A 26,248-nucleotide genomic window follows, 5' to 3' on the forward strand; every position below is an offset into this window, starting at 1 on the left:
CTCTTCCTCCTACCTCATGGACAGACAGGGCACCCAGTGGATTCTCTAGCAGCCTCCCGGCACATTGAACTGCAACTGGGAGATGAGGAAAGCACTTGATCTGTCTTTAACGCTCTTTTAATTACACACAGCTGGGTGGGTTCCCATCCCCAGAGACCAACTGGTAATTCACACACGTCAGGTTCACAGCCCTAGTCTCGCCTACCTGGCGGCTCAATATTACCCTACCTAAACAGCCCTGAGAGAGATAGGGGGAGGCTGGAGAAGAGAGAGAGAGAGACGTTTCACCTCCCTCGGGGCTGCATAGGGTTAATTCAGGGAGTGCATGCCTACGCACAGGAGGCCAGAGGCTGCTGTCAATCATTCCACAGCAGCGTTGCATACTGTATTTGTAAGTCGCTCTGGATAAGAGCGTCTGCTAAATGACGTAAATGTAAATGTATTTAAATAAATCCAGAGAGAAGGCTGGGGAGAATCAAGAAGTACCACACAGTGGCTGGTCTGATCCCCCTTTATGATTGCATCTCATAGGTGTGGCTAGGACAAACAGTTAGGGCTCAGAGTTGATCCTGGCCAGGCCACAAACTCCCGGCCCTACTGATAGGATTTGAATGTTACTACCTTTATGGTTTCCCCAGGAAAGTGAGGTCTGATAACAGTACTCAGTCCATGTCTCATGACTTGAGTTGCTTGCAGAAGCGTGTAGCGCTCTCGCGGTCAGCTGATTTAGATAATTGACGATATGCAGTGTGAACATACTGAACAATTAGTCTCGTTTGCCAGCTGAGTGATGTTGTATTGCCTTACCTTCTACTGCTGGACAGTGTACCATGTACACTATCAGAAACAAAACAAAGTGTCACAGCTTCAAAGGTCTGTCTCTCACCAGTGCAATAGTTGAGTATGTGGTTTTGCCTGGTCCTGGTGCCTGGGGACGATGTATCTGCGTGTGGCTGGGACACAGTCGGCCTGTCAGTGCTGCTGACGCCATGCAGCCAGTCTCTCACTAATAGGATTTGGATATTGCCCAGTCATGCACCTACTCAAGCACAGACACACGCTCTGTTCTTGAGAAGGGAATGTTTCAGCATCTATCTATCTATCTATCTATCTATCTATCTATCTATCTATCTATCTATCTATCTATCTATCTATCTATCTATCTATCTATCTATCTATCTATCTATCTATCTATCTATCTATCTATCTATCTATCTCGCTCTCGCTCCCCCCTCCTCTCTCTCTGTCTCTCTCTTTCTCTCTCTCACACATTTCAATTCAAAGGGCTTTATTGGCATGGAAAACATATGTTTACATTGCCAAAACAAGTGGGATCTATTTCTAGCAGAGAGACCTGCTTCAGATGGGTATTTCAGTGTAATCTCAAGGTGAACTAGTCTAAATGTGTGGTTTCCATCCTCAATGCTTTGTGCTACTGTACTTCTCCCCACTAATTGAATAGAGCCTTGGAGGGCTCCAGCAGGGCTGGCCAGACGATCCCTGAGAAATAGAGCTGAGTCTGACAGAACAGAGGCAGTAACCACAGGCAATCATTCTCTCTGGGAGGCTCTACTCTTGCCACACGCAGATACATCGCCCCCAGGCACCAGCACCAGCCAAAACCAGTTTTCTACTGAAAATTACTGACTGGGGTTGTGTGTGTAGTGTATCAGAAAACATGGACACCCACCACACTGCACTCTGAGTCTTCACTGTGCTCTGAGTCCACCCAGCAGCATGGCACGCACCAGGTCGTTCCGTGTCCCGTCTGTCTCTATGTGTCCCTGTTTCTGTAACTGATTTTATGACATGTCAGTCCAGCCTCTGAGGTTAGGGAGGGGAGGGTAACTATATGTAAAGCCTCTCATTTGAATCCACATAGAAGGATCTTCCAATGATGCCCCTACAGAGAAAGACTTAGGCCTATACACCACCATGTGTAAACACTGATGTCCCTCGTATTCTATCTCAATGGTGCTGAGCATGTGTTCAGTAAAACACACGTGTGTGTGTGTGTCTCAGGAAATTTCTGTGTGTTTAAATGCGTGTCTGGGCCAGGCAGGGTGGACTAGAGCTCTGTCCAGACTGACACACAACAGCGTGTTGCAGTAATGTGTTTTCCTCTCTCTAAGAAAGCCTGCCGAACTGAGCCTCACCAGTGATATTTTCTCACACCATGTTTGTCTAGGCAGCCATGAGATAAGGAGAACGAGTCTTGCAGCAGTACTGGGGAGCTTATGTGGACCATGTATTGTAGAACCACAACATGAACCAATGCTCATTGAAGCCACCGAGATCTTCCTCACCTGATCCCAAAAAACAAATGGTTTAGGCTTATCCTTTCTCCTTTTCGAATTACTGTGGTATTGCATTTATTGGACAAAAATGCTCTTTCATTTCCCATATAGCTTTGCTTTTACGGAATTTCTCTGTGTGGTTTTGAACTATCTAACTATGTTAACTATATGCATATGAAAAACCCTGCCGACATGTAAATATATACTGCGCATCTATAGGTTGCCTGTGGTTTTGGATGTCAGTTTTTCTCTGTGGTATGTGTTCCCCGTGACAATGATACAATCCCTCCCAGGCACAGGCAGTATTCCAATAGGACAGTGTGTGTAGGAGATCAGTGCTCTGCTGCCATCTAGTGCTGGCCTGCATCTGCCCTTATGGTGGGACTGTGATTACCTCACCTGAGTGTGTATGTGTGTCATGTTTGTGTGTGTGTGCGTGCGTGCGTGCGTGCACTTGTGCGTGCATTTCATTTGTGTCTTGTGTGTGTGTGCATTTGTGTGTGAGGTAGCTCATTACTGAGAGTCTATATTAGTGAAGGAGGTCAGCCAGAGTCAATGAGCGTGCTCTAATTCTTCTCCAATTCCCCTGTGCTCTGCCACTTGTCACAAGTTTGAATATAAATTGCTTTAAATATGATGTTCCTGGTACATTCATGAATGCTTTTGAAATGTTTAGTCACGGTAGAACTGTCTAGAGATCCTTTGATGCTCAGAAGAATTTGGCAGGTGTGTGTGTGTGTGTGTGTGTGTGTCTGTGTGTATCTTTGTGTCTGTGTGTGTCCTTGCTTCCATATTTGTCCAAGCATGCATGTGTGTGTAATTGTGCATTTCTCTTCTCTATTCCATCATCCCTCACTCCCTCCCATCCTCAAAGCCTCAAAGCACACCACCATCTCTCTCTCTCTCTCTCTCTCTCTCTCTCTCTCTCTCTCTCTCTCTCTCTCTCCCTCTCTCCATCCATCCATCCATCCATCCATCCATCGCTCTCTCCCTCTCTCTCTATCTATCGCTCCCTCGCTCTCTCTCTGCTCATTTCCCAGTCCTAGTTAACAGGTGGTGCAGGGAGCCATGTTTCTGTCTCACCGTGTCTGTGTCTGTGCGTGGTAGTCAGCCTCAAGTGGTAATGATCAGTATTCAGTACCAGTCTCTGGTCATTGGCCAGTCTGGACAGCATATCGGCCCCATAGACCCTGGAGAGGTTTCTGCTCTACCAACCAGTAACCACTGCATTCCTGCCTGCCTGACTCCCTGCCTGACTCCCTGCCTGACTTCCTGCCTGCTAGCTGGGCTGCAGTGTCCTTATGTGAAGTGCCTATTCACTCAATGAGGGTAATCAAACACACACTGACACACACACAGGCTAACACACACACACAAACATACACACACACACTCCTTTGTCCGTCGCTGTCCCTCCATAGATGGATAGAGAGAGGTTAGTCTATGAAACGTGTACTTGTGTTGTTTGTTTTTATTTGTCTGCACTGGCTGATTGTTCGCCGCAGGAGGAACGTATGGTTCTCTGTGCTAAAAATAATCAAGTGTCGTTTTACAATCTGTTGAATGGCTGGATGGATTACCTGATGGGTTTATGACACAGTAGCGTTTATAGCAGCCTCTGGGAAAACCCAACCCTAAAATTCCACTTCTACGGAGGAGAGAGACATGCCACTAGGGGTCTTTTCACAGTCCCCAGGTCCAGAACAAATTCAAGGAAATGTACAGTATTATACAGAGCCATGATTGCATGGAACTCCCTTCCATCTCATATAGCACAAGTGAACAGCAAACCTGGTTTCAAAAAACAAATAAAACAACACCACCGCACAATGCTTCTCCCCATGTGTCCTACCTTTTGTGTGTATGTACTGACATGTATGTGTAACTGATAGATGCACACACACACACTACATGTTCATGTTTTGTAAATTGTAAAGTATTTTGTCTGTAATCTCTTTTTCGTTTTGTGTCAGACCCCAGTAAGACTAGCTGTCGCCATTGGGGATCCTAATAAAAATCACAAACAAGAGAGAGCGCAATGATAGAGGATGAAGAATTTTTGGAGGATTCATCCTTTTAAATAATAGTGGATCCGGAATTTGACTTAGAGAATCCTATTTCTTTATGGAATACAATGTCTCTCTTTATGCAGAAGTATGCTGCCTGGTGTGATGCGTACTGAGTATACGAAGAGGCAGGATGCAGATGCAGGAATTAACAAGGTCAAGGTTTACTTAACAATGAGCAAGAGAAATAACAAAGGTAGAGTAAACGACACGAAGCTTAACAATCACACACAACATCATCCAGAACAGTCCAGGGCGAAATAGGGGTGGTGATGAGATGATGAGGTGCATGTGCGCTGGAGGTGATTAGGGTGCGTTGGGTTTCCATTCCGGTGTTGCCGAAGGGGTGCGCTCAGACTGGTGGCTCAGTAGACCGGCGAGGGGAGCAACGGGAGGAGACGTGACACCTGGCAGAGAGAGCGTTGTCTCGCAATTTGGCATCAAAATGAAAGCCGATATAATGTCCCATATAATGTTAGAGTCAGACACACACACACACAGAACAAGAGAGAGACACAGCATCACGCTTAAAAATGACATTACATGTACACTGTCTCCCAGCGCTCCAGTAATTTGGGGCTAATTTAAAACTGGTAGGGTGTGAACAGCTTGGCATTAACTGCTCTACATGCCTCAGAGCTGTCGGTAGTGGTAGCCAATGTTCCCTCTAAGCTGTGCACGTGCTGTAGCCCCGAGACTGCTGCTCAGCTCCTCCGGGACTGCCATGCAGAAATATCAGCCCACAGAGAGATTGAACTTCACTGAACTTTCTAGATCAGTGGTCGGTCTGAAACCGGTCGATACATTTCTGTAAAAAAAACAACGATAAAGCCTTGTGTTCCTTTTTTTTTTTTTTTTTTGTCTCGGGCTGTTGGAGGTAAGTGCACCCGATTCAGCTACCCTGCGCGCCGGGTAGGAGAACTGTTGCCATTTTGAACCATGTCATGTGTCTGAAGGTACAAACTCTGCCTTCCCGGCAAGCCCAGAGAGCAAATCAATTGCACTATAGGCCTACTGCTGGCCAATCAAATGGCTCAGATGACCGTGTCTGCAGTAACGTAACAGGCATAAAAGAAAGCAACAGCAAAGTTTTTACTGTGAGATTTCAAAACGTTTAAAACCACAACTAGAGAGAGACTGTCATTGAATACAGCAAAGAGAAGCTGTTTTTATGAGTGAGTTCATGTTTAAGTTCTTACTCAGCACTGTCAACAAGTTGTATTCAACACTTATAAGACATAAAATGCGCGTTCTTCCTATTTCCCCTCAGCGCTACAACAAGCACTGCAGCAGTAATGAATGAGTAGGAAAGTGTATCTATAGGCTTGCGTTGTTATTATTAGCGGCTTGGGTCTTTTTTAATACTGTGATGTCACGAGAGGCTACACAGGTTTCAGCGGGATTGCTCAAGTAGTGCAAGGAGACCAGGTTCAACCAAAACAAGGATTTTATTAAAGGTCTTGGGAAACTAACGAAAGTATAACACAATACTGTTCTCTGGTGGCTCTTAAGGGTTAACAGTTCAGGGATGTCTCTTCCACATCCAAAATCATAACTCTCCCTCGCTCAAATAACTTTTCCCCAGTCTTACTGTCTTCCACGTTGCAGCTAGTGGCCAACCCAGCAAAACGTCCTTCCAAATGTCCCACACGTATTTCCATCGGTGCATATATCCAAAGGTGAGTATTTCCCCAAAGGTAAGAATCTCCAAATCCTTATATTCCTCCTGGAAGTGGACGTGCAGCACTCTTGTCCTCCAGAGACCCCAGCCTGGAGACCGTGTCTCTTCCCTTCAACAAACCTTCAGCTCATCAGCTCCTCATTTGTTTCAGCTGCGTGGGAAGATTGGCCATAGAGGGGTGGAGTTCCCGACCATACCAGCAGATGGAGCCATAGCTGTCTGGGTTTGCAGCCACCTCAGGGGGATGTAACGTCCCTCCAGGACACAGCCTCTCGTGACATCACACATCCCCCTCCTCGGGACCGACGTCCTCGTCGGGGTAAAGGCAGCGAAGAAGGCATCACGCCGGGAGAGGGCGTCCGCATTGCCGTGGTGCTTGCCAGACTGCTCTCTCTTCAACTCCTCCAACTCTAGGACCAGGGACTCAGCCTCCTGTTGTCTCTCCTTGAGTTTCTTACTGAACGCATCAGCCTTGGTTTTAGCAGAGTTTAGCTTCTGTTGAGCAGCTTTCAGTTCCTTCTCTCTCTCTGCCTCCGCATTCTTCATCTTGTTCTCCAACACCTTGTACTTCTCCTCTGCCTTCTTCTGGACCTCCTTACTACTGCGCAGGGTCTCCTCACACTCCTCGATGGTCCTGCGCAGCCTCTCCAGCTCCTCCTGTTGCTTAGGGAAGGAGCTCTGTTGGAGCTTAGCCTGGAGGATATCTAACTCTTCTGTCTTCATGTCTAACTGTTGCTTTAACAAACGATACCTCTCAGCGGTCCCCTTCAGACCAGACAGTTCTTTGTCCAGATTCTGTAGCTCCGTCTCTGTGTCGGTCTGGGCACCTGCCATCCCTATCAGAGCCCGGGCGGGAGTGAGTAATTCGGAGGATTGCACCGGAGCCTTCCCAGGATGAGTCTTGCCTCTCCGTTTCCGAGGTACTCGGGTTATCCTCTCCTGAGACTCTCTCCAGAGTGGGTAAAAGGCTGGGCAGTCTCGTCCAATTAGGACAGGGACGGGGAGGGAATCAACCACCCCCGCCGTCGTGTGTATGGTTCCACGTGTGCTGGTCATTGTAAGTTCAGTAATGGGGTATTCTCTGGTGTCCCCATGGACACAGGAAACTGGGAGGACTTTTCCCGGGGTCAGACACGTTGGGCCCACCAAATCCTTACGCACCAGGGTGGCCCGGCTACCAGAATCCAGTAAGGCCTCCACATCATGGTGATTCACAGTTACCGGGCAGGTGGGGGGTCGATCTGGGCCGCCATCTACGACTCCCAAGAGCGAGGCAACACGGTGTGTGGGTGCTGAGCTGGAGGACTCCGCAGTGGGCATAGGTTCATCGGCTGGTTTCCCACACTGCCAGGAGATATGTCCCATCTCCCCACACCGGTAACACTGTCGAGTTTCCCCCTCCTGGTGTACTCTTCTTGGACCCGCCTGGTTTCTGGCTCCCCCTGGAGCCGGGATAAGTCCTGACGTGGCTGGGTTCGAGACCTTGGGGTCCTTTGGGACGGGTTCTTCCCATTTGTGGTGGGGCCGCACTCCTGGGGTCTTTTCGGGAAGCATTCAGCATCTCCGCTGTGGCCTGGTACTTTTCCACAGCTTCCACGGTCAGATCAGCCGTGGTCAAGGCCTGTTGACTGATGAACCGTTTTGCCTCATAAGGCAGGGCGCGTAGGTAACGATCCACCACAACGGCCTCCACCACCGCCGCTGCTGTATTCCTCTGCGGATCCAGCCATTTCCTTGCGATTCGGACAAGTTCATGCATCTGCGCCCGAGGAGGTTGGTCTGGTTGGAAGGTCCAGCTGTGAAAGCGCTGGGCCATACCAAACTTTGTGAGTCCATATCTGCTGAGGATCTCAGACTTCAGGGCATCATAGTCAGTAACCTGGTCAGGGCCCAGGTCCCCGGACAGCATTCAGTGATTCCCCGGTTAGAAAGGGGGCTAACAGACCAACCCACTGTTGCTTGGGCCAGGCTTCCCTAGTGGCCGTGGCCTCAAATGCATGCAGGTATGCCTCAATGTCATCGGTAGCTCCCATCTTAGATATAAAGTCACTTGCCTTTATTGGGCGGGTATTTTGGACCACCCTCTGTCTCTGCAACTGCAATTCCTCTGCCTTCAGAAGGTTGGCTTTCTTTTGCTCCTCCAAGAGAGCCACGTTTGCTTGCATCTGGGCTTGCTGGCCAGCAACAAGGGCTTTCAATATGTCCTCCATTTCAGTCGGCGGGGAGCCTACGGCCAACTTGGAAAACTGGGTGATCAAACCTTCGGTATCCTCCTCTGACATGCACTATTAACGCTTGAGCGTGCCTGTATTCTCCACCATCTGTGATGTCACGAGAGGCTACACAGCTTTCAGCGGGATTGCTCAAGTAGTGCAAGGAGACCAGGTTCAACCAAAACAAGGATTTTATTAAAGGTCTTGGGAAACTAACGAAAGTATAACACAATACTGTTCTCTGGTGGCTCTTAAGGGTTAACAGTTCAGGGATGTCTCTTCCACATCCAAAATCATAACTCTCCCTCGCTCAAATAACTTTTCCCCAGTCTTACTGTCTTCCACGTTGCAGCTAGTGGCCAACCCAGCAAAACGTCCTTCCAAATGTCCCACACGTATTTCCACCGGTGCATATATCCAAAGGTGAGTATTTCCCCAAAGGTAAGTATCTCCAAATCCTTATATTCCTCCTGGAAGTGGACGTGCAGCACTCTTGTCCTCCAGAGACCCCAGCCTGGAGACCGTGTCTCTTCCCTTCAACAAACCTTCAGCTCATCAGCTCCTCATTTGTTTCAGCTGCGTGGGAAGATTGGCCATAGAGGGGTGGAGTTCCCGACCATACCAGCAGATGGAGCCATAGCTGTCTGGGTTTGCAGCCACCTCAGGGGGATGTAACGTCCCTCCAGGACACAGCCTCTCGTGACATCACAATACATTTTAGTCATTTAGCAGACGCTCTTATCCAGAGCGACTTTATATCTAGGAATATTTAACTTTCTTTGTTCATAGGAGTCACAACATGAATTTGTGCATGAGGCAGAAATAATGTGGTGCGACTTGAGTTTCGCCATCATCTGGAAGACGGTGTCCCTTTTTGGTCAGTGTCAGTCGAGGGAGAGCGGAGGGATGTTAAGAGGCGGACCCTCAGTCTGCTGCTCTCTCCCTCCACTGAGACTGACCATTAGTAAAATAAAAAGCAAATTATTTAAATGCTCACTCAGCTGTGCTTCATAAGTAATACAACAACAGATCTATTACCAGTGTGATCGACCTCAAATCTGCCCGAATAACAATGCATTGGCAGGGTAATTCAAGCAAAGCCAATACACGGTGATAATGTATTGGGCCTATAGCTTACTGCACAAACCTCATTGCTACAGTGCTGTTTTTAATTGGTTAATGTTGCATAGGCTTACGTTTTTTAAGTCATGTAAAAAAAAAAACATCTGAGCGGTAGATCTCGTCTTGCATTTTGACTTAAAGTGATCTTGACTCAGAAGAGGTTGGTGACCACTGTTCTAGAGTTTTCCCTGTTAACACTATCAACGTTTCCCTTTACTGTGGCATTTGTGATCGAATCAACGCAATATTAGCCACTTTCAATGCAACATACCGAAACAAAACGAACGATGCAACATATTTTGTTGTTGGCAGAACGCATTGGAGTAGGATTCTATTGCATTGACACGCACTACTCAGCCATACTCTACACAGACCGGTGCTGCATAAACAATCAGAGCATTGCCATATATGGATCTGTGCCGTTTACTTTGAACTGGACTGTGTTTACAGCATGAGCGGTCGTGAGTAGATGTGCTTGTTTTGAGATCAAAGCGAGAGCTGCATGTAGCCACGTGTGCACATTTTTTTCATATCCTTTGCTTGTTAGTGAGTTATCAAATCAAATCAAATCAAATCACATTTTATTGGCCACATGTGCCGCATACAACAGGTGCAGACATTACAGTGAAATGCTTACTTACAGCCCTTAACCAACAGTGCATTTATTTTTTATAAAAAAGTAAAATAAAACAACAACAAAAAAGTAGCGAGGCTATATACAGGGGGGTACCGGTGCAGAGTCAATGTGCGGGGGCACCGGCTAGTTGAGGTAGTTGAAGTAATATGTACATGTGGGTAGAGTTAAAGTGACTATGCATAAATAATTAACAGAGTAGCAGCAGCGTAAAAAGATGGGGTGGGGGGGCAGTGCAAATAGTCCGGGTAGCCATGATTAGCTGTTCAGGAGTCTTATGGCTTGGGGGTAGAAGCTGTTGAGAAGTCTTTTGGGCCTAGACTTGGCACTCCGGTACCGCTTGCCGTGCGGTAGCAGAGAGAACAGTCTATGACTAGGGTGGCTGGAGTCTTTGACAATTTTGAGGGCCTTCCTCTGACACCGCCTGGTATAGAGGTCCTGGATGGCAGGAAGCTTGGCCCCAGTGATGTACTGGGTCGTACACACTACCCTCTGTAGTGCCTTGCGGTCGGAGGCCAAGCAGTTGCCATACCAGGTGGTGATGCAACCAGTCAGGATGCTCTCGATGGTGCAGCTGTAGAATTTTTTGAGGATCTGAGGACCCATGCTGAATCTTTCAGTCTCCTGAGGGGGAATAGGCTTTGTCGTGCCCTCTTCACGACTGTCTTGGTGTGTTTGGACCATGATAGTTCGTTGGTTATGTGGACACCAAGGAACTTGAAGCTCTTAACCTGTTCCACTACAGCCCCGTCGATGAGAATGGGGGCGTGCTCAGTCCTCTTTTTTTTCCTGTAGTCCACAATCATCTCCTTTGTCTTGGTCACGTTGAGGGAGAGGTTGTTATCCTGGCACCACACGGCCAGGTCTCTGACCTCCTACCTATAGGCTGTCTCATCGTTGTCGGTGATCAGGCCTACCACTGTTGTGTCGTCGGCAAACTTAATGATGGTGTTGGAGTCGTGTCTGGCCATGCAGTCATGGGTGAACAGGGAGTACAGGAGGGGACTGAGCACGCACCCCTGAGGGGCCCCCGTGTTGAGGATCAGTGTGGCAGATGTGTTGTTACCTACCCTTACCACCTGGGGGCGGCCCGTCAGGAAGTCCAGGATCCAGTTGAAGAGGGAGGTGTTTAGTCCCAGGATCCTTAGCTTAGTGATGAGCTTTGAGGGCACTGGTGTTGAATGCTGAGCTGTAGTCAATGAATAGCATTATCACGTAGGTGTTCCTCTTTTCCAGGTGGGAAAGGGCAGTGTGGAGTGCAATAGAGATTGCATCATCTGTGGATCTGTTGGAGCGGTATGCAAATTGGAGTGGGTCTAGGGTTTCTGGGATAATGGTGTTGATGTGAGCCATGACCAGCCTTTCAAAGCACTTCATGGCTACAGACGTCAGTGCTACGGGTCGTTAGTCATTTAGGCAGGTTATCTTAGTGTCCTTGGGCACGGGGACTATGGTGGTCTGCTTGAAACATGTTGGTATTACAGACTCAGTCAGGGACATGTTGAAAATGCAGGTGAAGACACTTGCCAGTTGGTCAGCACATGCTTGGAGTACACGTCCTGGTAATCTGTCTGGCCCTGCGGCCTTGTGAATGTTGACCTGCTTAAAAGTCTTACTCACATCGGCGACGGAGAGCGTGATCACATAGTCATCCGGAACAGCTGGTGCTCTCATGCATGCTTCAGTGTTGCTTGCCTCGAAGCGAGCATAGAAGTGGTTTAGCTCGTCTGGTAGGCTTGTGTCACTGGGAAGCTCACAGCTGTGCTTCCCTTTGTAGTCTGTAATAGTTTTCAAGCCCTGCCACATCCGACGAGCGTCAGAGCCGGTGTAGTACGATTCAATCTTAGTCCTGTATTGACTCTTTGCCTGTTTGATGGTTCGTCGGAGAGCATAGCGGGATTTCTTATAAGCGTCCGGGTTAGAGCCGCTCCTTGAAAGCGGCAGCTCTACCCTTTAGCTCAGTGCGGATGTTTCCTGTAATCCATGGCTTCTGGTTGGGGTATGTATGTACGGTCACTGTGGGGACGACATCATCGATGCACTTATTGATGAAGCCAGTGACTGATGTGGTGTACTCCTCAATAGTATCTGAAGAATCCCGGAACATGGATAAGAGCGTCTGCTAAATGACTAAAATGTAAATGTAAATGTTCCAGTATGTGCTAGCAAAACAGTCCTGTAGCTTAGCATCTGACCACTTTTTTATTAACCGAGTCACTGGTGCTTCCTGCTTTAGTTTTTGCTTATAAGCAGGAATCAGGAGGATAGAGTTATGGTCAGATTTGCCAGTTATTAGCCCAGTTATAGATCATTTGTAGTCAGCAATAGGGGAGTGATTGTTTCCTACAAGAGGACAAAACGTATACATTTCTAGACATCTTTGAAAAGCAGGTCAGGTAAAGAGCTTTTTTTTTTGTCTTAAATGGGCAGTGTTGTATTTTGAGACAGGCTTGAATAAGCTAAGTAGCCAATAGGCAGAGGGTAGCATAATTTGTCTGATTCTCTGTAATAATGGTATGGGAATAATAATGCATTTTATTTTGTAAAGTGGTTTCTTGCATCAAACAACACAACGACATTCTCAGTCACCTCCATGTCTGAAGGACAAGTGGATAAACAGGTTAACCTCTACGGGATCGGTGTCCCACATACAGGACGGTTGAGCTAACGTGCGCTAATATGATTAGCATGACTGTTGTAAATAACAGCAAACTTTCCAGGACATAGACATGTCTTATATGGGCAGAAAGCTTACAATCTTGTTAATCTAACTGCACTGTCCAATTTACAGTAGATATTACAGTGAAAAAATACCATGCTATTGTTTGAGGAGAGTGCACAACAACAACAAACTTATCACGGCAACTGGTTTGATACATTCACCTCTGAAGGTAAATAATGTACTTACATTCAGTAATCTTGCTCTGATTTGTCATCCTAAGGGTCACACCCACCCCACCCGGCCACCTAGATAAGTGAAAGTTAGTGTATAAGCTAATGATCCATCATGTATGACATTCCTGGGAGTGTGTAAACTTACATTTTGTATTACCATATAATTGTTGTATGTTCTCTATAGTTATGTACTTGAAAATGTATCAATTGACCAATTCGGCACATTTGGGCAGACTTGATACAAAATAGTCCAGTATTGCAATGCTTCACTGGATCAATCACACTGCTGCCATCTAGTGGCCAAAATCTAAATTGCGCCTAAACTGCAATATTATATTGTGGCCTTTCTCTTGCGTTCAAAGATGATGGGGAAAAGAAAAAAAAGATTTAAAAAAATAAAAATAAATGTTTGGATGATCTTTTACCAGATCTAATGTGTTATATTCTCCTACATTAATTTCACATTTCCACAAACTTCAAAGTGTTTTCTTTCAAATGGTATCAAGAATATGCATATCCTTGCTTCAGGTCCTGAGCTACAGGCAGTTAGATTTGGGTATGTCATTTTAGGCGAAAATTGAAAAAAAGTGTCAGATCCTTTTAAAAGGGCAGCTGGTTATAGTGAAATGTGTTATGTGTCCGTCTGTGTGGGGGTCATCCTAGTCCAGACTGTGTATAATTTAGTTCCTATCAGGAGTCAGTGTGTTTGACCTTGTGTTCATCTGAATTTATATCCTGTTAATGGATCAGAATACGAATGAGAGAGTCATGTCAAGCCCTGCATGTTTCATGGAATGTAGGCCTAGATTGAACACCACACATTGGCTGCTACTGTAGGCTGAACGATAGAACAGCTATTCCCATGTTAAAATGTTATGGGATGGATTTTCTCCATTGGTTTTGATGGTAGGCCACTCTGGTAGGCCTACATTATGATCAAATAGCCACAGTAGCCTACATGGCCACTGTTTAAACTGTAACTTAAAGTGGGTACAGCCTCAGTGTTCACAGTAAACTCGATGGAAGTTGCACAGAATTTTCACAACGTTCAAGTTTGCGCTCATTAGAGGGAACATTGGTGGTAGCTAAAGTCACTGTTTTCTCTCTGCTATACATGAATGGGAATTTCAGTGCTTTTCCCTTCTGTCAAAATATTTATTAATCCATGTCTATAACCTCTGACCTATTCAAGCAAGCAGACCAAGTCTAGCAAGAGTATTTATCTGGTACATCTCTGTGTATTCTTTGAAGTCTCAGGCCAACATTTTGAATCATTACAGTAAGCTTTTAAAAGGGCAGCTGGTTATAGTGAAATGTGTTATGTGTCCGTCTGTGTGGGGGTCATCCTAGTCCAGACTTTGTATAATTATTTAGTTCCTATCAGGAGTCAGTGTGTTTGACCTTGTGTTCATCTGAATTTATATCCTGTTAATGGATTAGAATATGAATGATGGAGTCTGGATACACAGGCTTTCATTATATATGATAAAGGTTTGTGTGAATTGGTTTGTGTGAAAACCCATGATTATTCCTGATTGATGTGAGGGGGTGGTTGGGTGAGTGTATCAGAAATAGCCTCTTAAGGTTATTAATCAAATAGCTCAAAATACTGACTGGACCTTTACATACACACAGGGTATTCTGTTTTCCAACCACTGAAATATGTTACCCACAGTCGTGTGTATGTGTGTGTGTGTGTGTGTGTGTGTGTGTGTGTGTGTGTGTGTGTGTGTGTGTGTGTGTGTGTGTGTGTGTGTGTGTGTGTGTGTGTGTGTGTGTGTGTGTGTGTGTGTGTGTGTGTGTGTGTGTGTGTGTGTGTGCGTGCGTGCGTGTGTGCATGTGCATTTGTGAGTTGCTTTTTTAAATGTTTGCCATTAGAGCTACTTCCAGCGTATTGACTGTGTGTAAATGTTGTGACAGCAGATCTTAACAGGATGCAGTATAGTTGGGTCATTACTATTCAAAACAATGCATTCTAAAATGAATCGCACGTACGCCAGGTACGCATGCCTTTGGTGAGTTTAGGCTTTAACTGTCCCATATCACTGCAGCAGTTCTTGTCTCCACAACCATATCATTAGGAATTAGAATACTAACTTCATTAGTAATTTAATAGGATCTCTATGTCCACAACTGTCCCACGTGACCTCACTACTGTGGTGGATTGTGGATGCTTATGCCTGTCAGCGAGTCTGTTTGACTCTGTAAGCCCCGTCCTTCCCTTGGGGTTCATGAGAAGAACAAGGAGGGCTTGCTGGTCATCTTCCAATGCCCTGTCTGTCCCACCTTGCCCTCTGTCTCTTTCCTCCTCTCTTTTTCTCTTTCCCTCGTTTCCTCTCTCCCACGGCCCTAGGGTGTTGTCAGGCCCTCTATCGTTCCAAAGCGGGAGGATGGTTTATTTCTTCTTCTTCTCCCGATTTAACATTGAAAAACCCCAACCTCACTGAGTGACTCATTTAAATAATTGTTACTTTCTAGCTGTATCGAGTTACTTTTTCCCTCTCTACTCCCCCTCTTCTTCTTCCGTTCCATGTATGTGGGCCATTTATAAATTAGGGCCTTTCACAGAGGAGAGAGGGATTAAGAGAGAGAGAAAGTAAGAGAGGGAGAAGGAGAGAAAGAGAGGGAACGAAAGAAAGAGAGAGAGAGAGAGAGTTGAAGAGTTGGAAGCAAGAATTTGAAGAGCCCTGTAATTTGGTCTCGATCTTTATGACCATGACAGACAAGTGACTCAATATGAGTTTGCGGCAGGCACGCAGGCAGCCCGTCAGCTCCTAGCACACAGCAGCCAGCTGGGCTGGTGGGAGGGGCTGGCCCGGATCCGTTTTTAGGTGGGGCTCCTCTTTCTATGTTACAACAGGAATATGCCAGTCATACTTACTAGACCGGTCCCACTGGGCTTGCAGCTGAGAGAGAGAGAGAGAGAGAGAGAGAGAGAGAGAGAGAGAGAGAGAGAGAGAGAGAGAGAGAGAGAGAGAGAGAGAGAGAGAGAGAGAGAGAGAGAGAGAGAGAGAGAGAGAGAGAGAGAGAGAGAGAGAGAGAGGAGAGGGGGGAGAGAGAGAGAGAGAGAGAGAGAGAGAGAGAAGAGAGAGAGAGAGAGAGAGAGAGAGAGAGAGAGAGAGAGAGAGAGAGAGAGAGAGAGAGAGAGAGAGAGAGACTAGCCCCCTCCCTCCCCTGGGGTAGATCTGTGCTTCATGACTGGACCTCTGTTACTCTGCTGCTCTGTTCTGCTGCTCCGCCAAGCCATGCATTGTTCTCTAGCCTACTGTACTCTACTTGTTGCTCCCGTTCTGAGAAAGGCACACACAGTAAGCAGTACATTTACAGACCATTTCCTCTGAAATACTTGGACTGTCCGTGGCTCTACTATAGTGGTGAGTACTTGTACCCTGTTTGTGAGGTTCCTTCATTTCAATTTTCGGGAACATTTTCTCTATTCTTTTATTTATTTGTATTGTCGGAGATTTCAATGTTTTGGAAGATGAATTAATGTAATCATGAGTTGTGAACAAAGTGAAATAGAACTCACCAGAGTTGAGTTACTATGAAGACTTGTCATGAGACAGTTAGAGAAATTGTAGCTTTAGACAGGAGTTTCATGGAGAGTGTAACTGATTTCAGATTGGGTTGGCCTGGGAGAGCTGGTATGTTAACTGAAACTCTGTGAAGCATGCCAGCCTTCCTCTGCTTTCTGACTGACTGATGCTGCTGAGTCACGATGATAGCTGATCCTCACTACACAGCCCCATGCTGAGTGTGTGTGTGCCTCCTGTTGCTTGCCTGTCTGTGTGTGAGTGTGCGTGTGTGTGTGCGTGTTTATATGTGTATGTGTCTGGCTCCATTAGCTGCAATTAGCCCTTTGCTCCTTGGTGCTCCAGGACATGACAGTGTGAGAGGTGCCTCACATCTCTTCTCTGGAGCCAGACAGACAGAGCGAGGGATGAAGAGAGAGAGAGGGATGAATGGATCAGGGTTCATTACTATTTATCATCAGCCTCTCAAGCCTCTATTGATTTCCTTTTCCTGGGCCACTGACCGAGAACAAAAGCCTCACGCCCAGCCAAGACTTCAAGTAAAGAACCCTGCTAAATATCAACGCTGATTCTAAGCCTCACGGCTGTTTATTGATCTCCTCTTCCCCCAGACAAGCACACACACACACACAACACAGAAACAAGCATACACGTACACATGTTCAGTCCTTGTTCACTTGAGGAGCGCCATTGTTCAGTGTGTGTTTGAGTGTGTGTTTAGAGGCGAGGAGCTTTGACCAAGATCTATGTTGCTGAGGGAGTGTGGAGCTCTATCTTTCATTTTCTTCTCTCCCTCTTTCCCTCTCTCCCTCTTTCCCTCTCTCCCTCTCTCCCTCCTGGCCTCTGGAGTCGGCATCTGGAGCAGCGGCCAGCTAACAAGAAACAAGGGAACAGAGGGAGGGAGGAGAAGGAGCGATAGAGGAGGGGAAGGAGGTATGGAGCCAAGAGCCTCCCAGGGTAGCTCTCCTACAAGGCATGCTGTTTTGTTTTGTATTGTACAGGCTGAGACTTTCTTGGCACATGGATGAAGCTATCCACGGGCAGCGGGGGGCAGGGGCGTCAGTTGGGTATGGCAGTCGTCATACCCTAGCTCAAGCCCAAAAATGTACAAAAAAGTAGACAAAAATCATTCCAATGCAACAGCTGCCATCCTGCGCATCTTTCGCTCACTTTAAGAAAGCAGAGAGTAGAGACAGTGCCAGACAGTTTGCTTTGCCGGTCAGCCGTTTAGGCAGTGTGCCTATTGCTTTCAATTTGATGTTGGCATTTGAACTTGGCCAGCTGTTTTATGCACCGGTTATGTCAGCATCCAATATGCTAGGGGCTTCCCCTAAAGTAAATTGAATAAAATATGCCAAAATTAGCTATATAATGACTTGTGCCTATACAGAAATAAATACAATCATTCAAAATACTACACCAGACAGCATGATTTGGCCACAGAAGATCATTAGCTTCTTTTAAAAATTAACTGTGAATTGTTTTAAGCGCGCAATTTAGGGCAGCGCATGCAGTAAATAGCTGATTGTTGAGTTGCGGCGGTCAGTGAAAAGCATTTAGGCCTATCGCAATATTTCAAAACACATCGTAGGAAAAACATAGTTTAGAAAGCAAATGGCTAATTGCTGAAAAGAGGAGAAAAGAAAAGACTAGTTATCAAAATGTTAAACTCCAAATTTAGTGAACAGTAACCTGTCTTATTGGCATCAGCAGAGCGCATCGGCCATATCCCAGATGAGTGCGGGTTTCAGAGGTAGATTGTAGTGAGTTGGCACAGTGATGGTAACTAGTGGTGATGTGAAGGAAGGGTTCCTCTGCTCTGTTCTGCCTCTAGTCTTCTCTGCCTGGGAGGTAATCAATGGGGATTCTGCCATCAAAGCTCTCTTTCTGTCTCTCACTATAGTAGCTGTGTCTGTCTCTGCCTCTGTCTGTCTTTCTTCCTAGAATATATCTCCCTCGGGGCCAGTATGAAAAATAAATAAAAAAATTATAATGTATGCACTCACTAACTGTAAGTCACTCTGGATAAGAGCGTCTGCTAAATGACAAAAATGTAAGACTAGAGACTACTTCTCTCTCAGGGCTGGTGGACCATTGGGATTTGTTTACCATTAGACTTGGCTGTGGATATAGCGAATGGAGCCTCATGGCCTGTCTGTCTGCCTGTCAGTCACTGTGTTCAAATTAAATGTTATTGGTCGCGTACACATATTTTGCAGTTAAAATCACGTTTTCATATGTAAAATATCTGTTGAGCTTAAGTTTTACATGTGACACCATATTTTCACATGTATACTGAACAAAATATAAACGCAACAAGCAACAATTTCAAAGATTGTACTGAGTTCAAATCAAATCAAATGTTATTTGCCACATGCACCTTAACCAACAATGCATTTTTTTAAAAAGTGTTAAGTAAAATAAATAAAAGCAAATAACTAAAGAACAGCAGTAAAATAAAATAACAGTAGGGAGGCTATATACAGGGGGGTACAAGTGCAGAGTCAATGTGCGGGGACACCGGCTAGTCGAGGTAATTGAGGTAATATGTACATGTGGGTAAAGTTAAAGTGACTATGCATGAATAATAAACAGAGTAGCAGCTTGTAGCTTGCCGTGCGGTAGCAGAGAGAACAGTCTATGACTAGGGTGGCTGGAGTCTTTGACAATTTTGAGGGCCTTCCTCTGACATCGCCTGGTATAGAGGTCCTGGATGGCAGGAAGCTTGGCCCCAGTGATGTACTCGGCCGTACGCATTACCAGTCAGGATGCTCTCGATGGTGCAGCTGTATAACTTTTTGAGGATCTGAGGACACATGCCAAATCTTTTCAGTCTCCTTAGGGGGAATAGGCTTTGTCGTGCCCTCTACACGACTTTCTTGGTGTGTTTGGACCATGATAGTTCGTTGGTGATGTGGACACCAAGGAACTTGAAGCTCTCAACCTGTTCCACTATAGCCCCGTCGATGAGAATGGGGGCGTGCTCAGTCCTCTTTTTTTCCCCTGTAGTCCACAATCATCTCCTTTGTCTTGATCACGTTGAGGGAGAGGTTGTTATCCTGGCACCACACGGCCAGGTCTCGGACCTCCTCCCTATAGGCTGTCTCATCGTTGTCGGTGATCAGGCCTACTACCACTGTTGTGTCATCAGCAAACTTAATTATGGTGTTGGAGTCGTGCCTGGCCATGCAGTCATGGGTGAACAGGGAGTACAGGAGGGCACTGAGCACGCACCCCTGAGGGGCCCCCGTGTTGAGGGTCAGCGTGGCAGATGTGTTGTTACCTACCCTTACCACCTGGGGGCGGCCCGTCAGGAAGTCCAGGATCCAGTTGAAGAGGTAGGTGTTTAGTCCCAGGATCCTTAGCTTAGTGATGAGTTTTGAGGGCACTATGGTGTTGAACGCTGAGCTGTAGTCAATAAACAGCATTCTCACGTAGGTGTTCCTCTTGTCCAGGTGGGAAAGGGCAGTGTGGAGTGCAATAGAGATTGCATCATCTGTGGATCTGTTGGGGCGGTATGCAAATTGGAGTGGGTCTAGGGTTTCTGGGATAATGGTGTTGATGTGAGCCATGACCAGCCTTTCAAAGCACTTCATGGCTACAGATGTGAGTGCTACGGGTCGGTAGTCATTTAGGCAGGTTATCTTAGTGTCCTTGGGCACAGGGCCTATGGTGGTCTGCTTGAAACATGTTGGTATTACAGACTCAGTCAGGGACATGTTGAAAATGTCAGTGAAGACACTTGCCAGTTGGTCAGCACATGCTTGGAGTACACGTCCTGGTAATCTGTCTGGCCCTGCGGCCTTGTGAATGTTGACCTGCTTAAAAGTCTTACTCACATCGGCTACGGAGAGCGTGATCACATAGTCATCCGGAACAGCTGGTGCTCTCATGCATGCTTCAGTGTTGCTTGCCTCGATGCGAGCATAGAAGTGGTTTAGCTCGTCTGGTAGGCTTGTGTCACTGGGCAGCTCGGGGCTGTGCTTCCTTTTGTAGTCTGTAATGGTTTTCAAGCCCTGTGTAGTATGATTCAATCTTAGTCCGGCATTGACTCTTTGCCTGTTTGATGGTTCGTCGGAGGGCATAGCGGGATTTCTTATAAGCGTCCGGATTAGAGTCCTGCTCCTTGAAAGCGGCAGCTCTACCCTTTAGCTCAGTGCCTTGAGACTTCCTTAGTATTAGATTTTGTGCACCAGCTGTTGTTTACAAATATACACAGACCGCCACCCCTTGTCTTACCGGAGTCAGCTGTTCTATCCTGCAGATGTAGCGTATATCCCGTCAGCTGTATGTTGTCCATGTCGTCGTTCAGCCACGACTCGTGAAACATAAGATATTACAGTTTTTTATGTCCCGTTGGTAGGATAACCATAATCTTAGGTCGTCCAATTTGTTCTCAAATGATTGAACATTGGCTAATAGGATTGATGGAAGAGGCAGTTTATCGCTCGCCGTCGGATCCTTACAAGGCACCCTGACCTACGTCCACGATATCTCTGTCTCTTTCTCATGCAAATGACTGGGATTTGGGCCTTGTCGGGTGTCTGTAGGATATCCTTCGCGTCCGGCTCGTTGAAGAAAAAATCTTTGTCCAATACGAGGTGAGTAATCGCTGTCCTTTATTTATTTTTATTTATTTCACCTTTATTTAACCAGGTAAGCCAGTTGAGAACAAGTTCTCATTTACAACTGCGACCTGGCCAAGATAAAGCAAAGCAGTGCGATAAAAACAACAACACAGAGTTACATATGGGGTAAAAAAACATAAAGTCAAAAAAATACAACAGAAAATATATATACAGTGTGTGCAAATGTAGCAAGTTATGTAGGTAAGGCAATAAATAGGCTATAGTGCAAAATAATTACAATTAGTATTAACACTGGAATGCTAGATGTGCAAGAGATTATGTGCAAATAGAAATACTGGGTTGCAAAAGAGCAAAATAAATAACAATAAGCTCTTTTTGGTCATAAGCGACGGTGGCAGAAACATTACGTACAGAATAAATTACAAATAACGCGAAAAAACACACATAATAGTACAATTGGTTAGAGGGCTGTAAAATGGCAGCCATCTTCTCCGGCACCACTTTAAGGAAATCAGTCAATTTAAAAAAAAAGAATTAGGCCCTAATCTATGGATTTCACATGACTGGGCAGGGGTGCAGCCATGGGTGGGCCTTGGAGGGTATAGGTCTACCCACTGGGGAGCCAGGCCCAGCCAATCAGAATGAGTTTTTCTTTATTACAGACAGAAATACTATTCAGACAAAAAATATTTTATTTTATTGGCCAGATATTCTTACAACCGCTGTGTCTTTGAGACGCGGTGTGGGTGAACGGATGATCTCCGCATTGGTATTTCCCACTGTAAAGCATGGAGGAGGAGGTATTATAGTGAGTGGGTGCTTTGCTGGTGACACTGTCTGTGATTTATTTAGAATTCAAGGCACGCTTAACCAGCATGGCTACAACAGCATTCTCCAGTGATACGCCATCCCATCTGGTTCGGGCTTAGTGGGGCTATCATTTGTTTTTCAACAAGACAATGACCCAACACACCTCCAGGCTGTGTAAGGGCTATTTTATGAAAAAGGAGAGTGATGGAGTGCAGCATCAGATGACCTGGCGTCCACAATCCCCCGACCTCAACCCCATTGAGATGGTTTGGGATGATTTGGACCGCAGAGTGAAGGAAAAACAGCCAACAAGTGCTCAGCATATGTGGGAACTTCTTCAAGACTGTTGGAAAAGCATTCCAGGTGAAGCTGGTTGAGTTAATGCCAAGAGTGTGCAAAGCTGTCATCAAGGCAAAGGGTGGCTATTTGAAGAATCTCAAATATAAAATATACAGTGGGGGAAAAAAGTATTTAGTCAGCCACCAATTGTGCAAGTTCTCCCACTTAAAAAGATGAGAGAGGCCTGTAATTTTCATCATAGGTACACATCAACTATGACAGACAAATTGAGAAAAAATAATCCAGAAAATCACATTGTAGGATTTTTAATGAATGTATTTGCAAATTATGGTGGAAAATAAGTATTTGGTCACCTACAAACAAGCAAGATTTCTGGCTCTCACAGACCTGTAACTTCTTCTTTAAGAGGCTTCTCTGTCCTCCACTCGTTACCTGTATTAATGGCACCTGTTTGAACTTGTTATCAGTATAAAAGACACCTGTCCACAACCTCAAACAGTCACACTCCAAACTAGAGAATCACAAGAACGGTGAGCAGAAAAACTCCAATCACAAGAACGGTGAGCAAAAATCCCAGAACCACACAGGGGGACCTAGTGAATGACCTGCAGAGAGCTGGGACCAAAGTAACAAAGCCTACCATCAGTAACACACTACGCCGCCAGGGACTCAAATCCTGCAGTGCCAGACGTGTCCCCCTGCTTAAGCCAGTACATGTCCAGGCCCGTCTGAAGTTTGCTAGAGTGTATTTGGATGATCCAGAAGAGGATTGGGAGAATGTTAAATGGTCAGATGAAACCAAAATATAACTTTTTGGTAAAAACTCAACTCGTCGTGTTTGGAGGACATAGAATGCTGAGTTGCATCCAAAGAACACCATACCTACTGTGAAGCATGGGGGTGGAAACATCATGCTTTGGGGCTGTTTTTCTGCAAAGGGACCAGGACGACTGATCTGTGTAAAGGAAAGAATGAATGGGGCCATGTATCGTGAGATTTTGAGTGAAAACCTCCTTCCATCAGCAAGGGCATTGAAGATGAAACGTGGCTGGGTCTTTCAGCATGACAATGATCCCAAACACACCGCCCGGGAAACGAAGGAGTGGCTTCGTAGAAGCATTTCAAGGTCCTGGAGTGGCCTAGCCAGTCTCCAGATCTCAACCCCATAGAAAATCTTTGGAGGGAGTTGAAAGTCCGTGTTGCCCAGTGACAGCCCCAAAACATCACTGCTCTAGAGGAGATCTGCATGGAGGAATGGGCCAAAATACCAGCAACAGTGTGTGAAAACCTTGTGAAGACTTACAGAAAACGTTTGACCTGTGTCATTGCCAACAAAGGGTATATAACAAAGTATTGAGAAACTTTTGTTATTGACCAAATACTTATTTTCCACCATAATTTGCAAATAAATTCATTAAAAATCCTACAATGTGATTTTCTGGATTTTTATTTCTCATTTTGTCTGTCATAGTTGACGTATACCTATGATGAAAATTACATGCCTCTCTCATCTTTTTAAGTGGGAGAACTTGCACAATTGGTGGCTGACTAAATACTTTTTTCCCCCACTGTATATATAGATCAAGTGAATGGAACAACACAAAACAGACGAAAACCATGTGCTTGATTCCATTCCACTCACCCCGGCCACCACTACGAGCCGTCCTCCCCTCACCAGCCTTATTTAACATTGGTACACACACATCACCACAGTGATTGTGTTCCCCCTACTACTATGATTAATCGCAATGTCTGAAAGTGTTCACTAAAAACATCCAAAATACATCATCTTTACAGATAAAAACAACAATGCGATATCAAAACAAGTTGACATTGAGGTTAAGGAAAGTGTGCTTTATCAATTTACGCGATTTTGGTTCCATTACTTTGGACAACATCAAGAGGTCAATATTCTTGCAATGCTTTTTTTATGGAAAATCTTAAATTATAGCTCAATTTGAACGTTTCCTCAATTCTCAATCCTGCGATTAATCAATCAATCAATATATATTTGACAGCCCTATTTTGAATGGAACAGTCAATATTCTGAGGTTGAGAGAAATTGATAATAAATATACTTCACATTGGAAGAGAAACCCAATGTCGGTTCGCTTGGTCTAATGGTCAAGACATTAGTTTCTCCAATGGGGGACTCGGGTTGTAATCCCGCCAGTTACAAAATAAAGCACATATGTGAAAGTTATAATATCACATGTGAAATGTTGGGAAACCACGTCTGAGTCGTGTGAAAAATCCATGTAAAACTTGACATGTGTCTCGTGAAAATGTAATGTTTTTTTCCCACATGAAAAATGTACGTGTGAAAATCCATATGAAACTTCACACGTGTCTGAAAACCTTGTCTGACTCGTGAAAAATTTATAAAAATTCCACATTGTTCACACGTATAACCAGTGGTGTAAGGTACTTAAGTAAAAATACTTTAAAGTACTACTTAAGTAGTTTTTTGGGGTATCTGTACTTTACTGTTTCTATTTTTGACTACTTTTACTTTTACTTCACTACATTCCTAAAGAAAATAATGTACTTTTTACTACATACATTTTCCCTGACACCCAAAAGTACTCGTTACATTTTGAATGCTTAGCAGAACAGAAAAAAAATGTCAAATTCACGCGCTTATCAAGAGAACATCCCTGGTTATGCCTACTGCCTCTGATCTGGCGGACTCACTAAACACACATGCTTCGTTTGCAAATTATGTCTGAGTGTTGGAGTGTGCCCCTGACTATCCGTAAATAAAAAAAATTTAAAACAAGAAAATAGTGCAGTCTAGTTTGCTTAACATAATGAATTGGAAATGATTTATACTTTAACTTTAACTTTTGATACTTAACTATATTTTAGCAATTATGTTTACTTTTGATGCTTAAGTATATTTAAAACCAAATGCTTTTAGACTTTTACTCAAGTAGTATTTTACTGGGTGACTTTCACTTTTACTTGAGTTATTTTCTATTAAGGTATCTTTACTTTTACTCAAGTATGACAATTGGGTACTTTTTCCACCACTGTGTATAACTTTCTACTCGCTAGTCTGTGCCAGGCCAGGGCACAGCTCCACCACCCCACACTACCAACAGGTGGAGGATGGATGACATCACCAGCTGTCCCGTTTGGCGTGTCCTGCCTGGACATCCAGATTTACAGAGGAAGTGAGGAAACCTTCATAACATCTGCTGCAGCCTTTCTGCTCCATAACACCACTAATCATGTCACCACACATATGATCCCCCAGTCCTGTCTGTGGAGGAGTAAGAGAGAGAGGAAGGGGAGGGAGGGGTTGAGACAATGAACACCATCCCTCTTTACCTTAACACCCACACTGGGGTTGTTTTACAATGTTTTCTCAACCCAATATGTACAGATAACTGCCAAAATAAAGGAAACACCAACACCTATTAATTGTCTTAATAGGGCGTTGGGCCAACATGAGCCGCCAGAACAGCTTCAATGCTCCTTGGCATAGATTCTACAAGTGTCTAGAACTCTATTGGAGGGATGCGACACCATTCTTCCATGAGAAATTCCATCATTTGGTGTTTTGTTGATGGTGGTAGGAAACGCTGTCTCAGGTGCCACTCCAGAATCTCCCATAGCTGTTCAATTGGATTGAGATCTGGTGACTGAGACACACACACACACACACACACACACACACACACACACACACACACACACACTCACACTCACACTCACACTCACACTCACACTCACACTACACACACCCTTTAAACCCCCTATGCTCCTTTGAGACCCCTTTTTCAAAGTCACTGAGATCTCTTCTTGTAGCCATGGTAGCCAAAATAATGGGCAACTGGGCGTTTTTATACATGACCCTAAGCATGATGGGATGTTAATTAATTAACTCATCAACCACACCTGTGTGGAAGCATCTGCTTTCAATAGACTGTATCCCTCATTTACTCAAGTGTTTCCTTTATTTTGGCAGTTACCTTTACATATGTTACCCACTTGTTCTCCCTCTTTCTGCTCCCCCATTGAGAGAGAGAGAGAGAGACATATCTCACGCTCTCGCTCTCGCTCTCGCTCTCACTCTCTCTCAATTCAATTCAATTTATTGACA

At 45.2% G+C, this 26,248-nt stretch overlaps 1 protein-coding gene across 5 annotated transcripts in view; it reads left to right on the plus strand.

Moving 5' to 3' along the window:
- The window catches only part of LOC121552280 (SAM and SH3 domain-containing protein 1-like), a 323,777-nt gene that overhangs the window by 152,105 nt on the left and 145,424 nt on the right, over nt 1–26,248 (plus strand). The window contains exon 1 of one of the 5 annotated variants that reach the window (XM_045211231.1): nt 16,067–16,282. The exons of the other annotated variants lie outside the window; for them this stretch is intronic. The gene's annotated coding sequence lies outside the window, so the exon portion shown is untranslated. Of the gene's footprint in view, nt 1–16,066; nt 16,283–26,248 lie in introns of those variants that run through there. 5 annotated transcript variants of the gene reach the window in all.

Source organism: Coregonus clupeaformis, chromosome 36 (assembly GCF_020615455.1).
Source record: "Coregonus clupeaformis isolate EN_2021a chromosome 36, ASM2061545v1, whole genome shotgun sequence".
Lineage (NCBI taxonomy): Eukaryota > Metazoa > Chordata > Actinopteri > Salmoniformes > Salmonidae > Coregonus > Coregonus clupeaformis.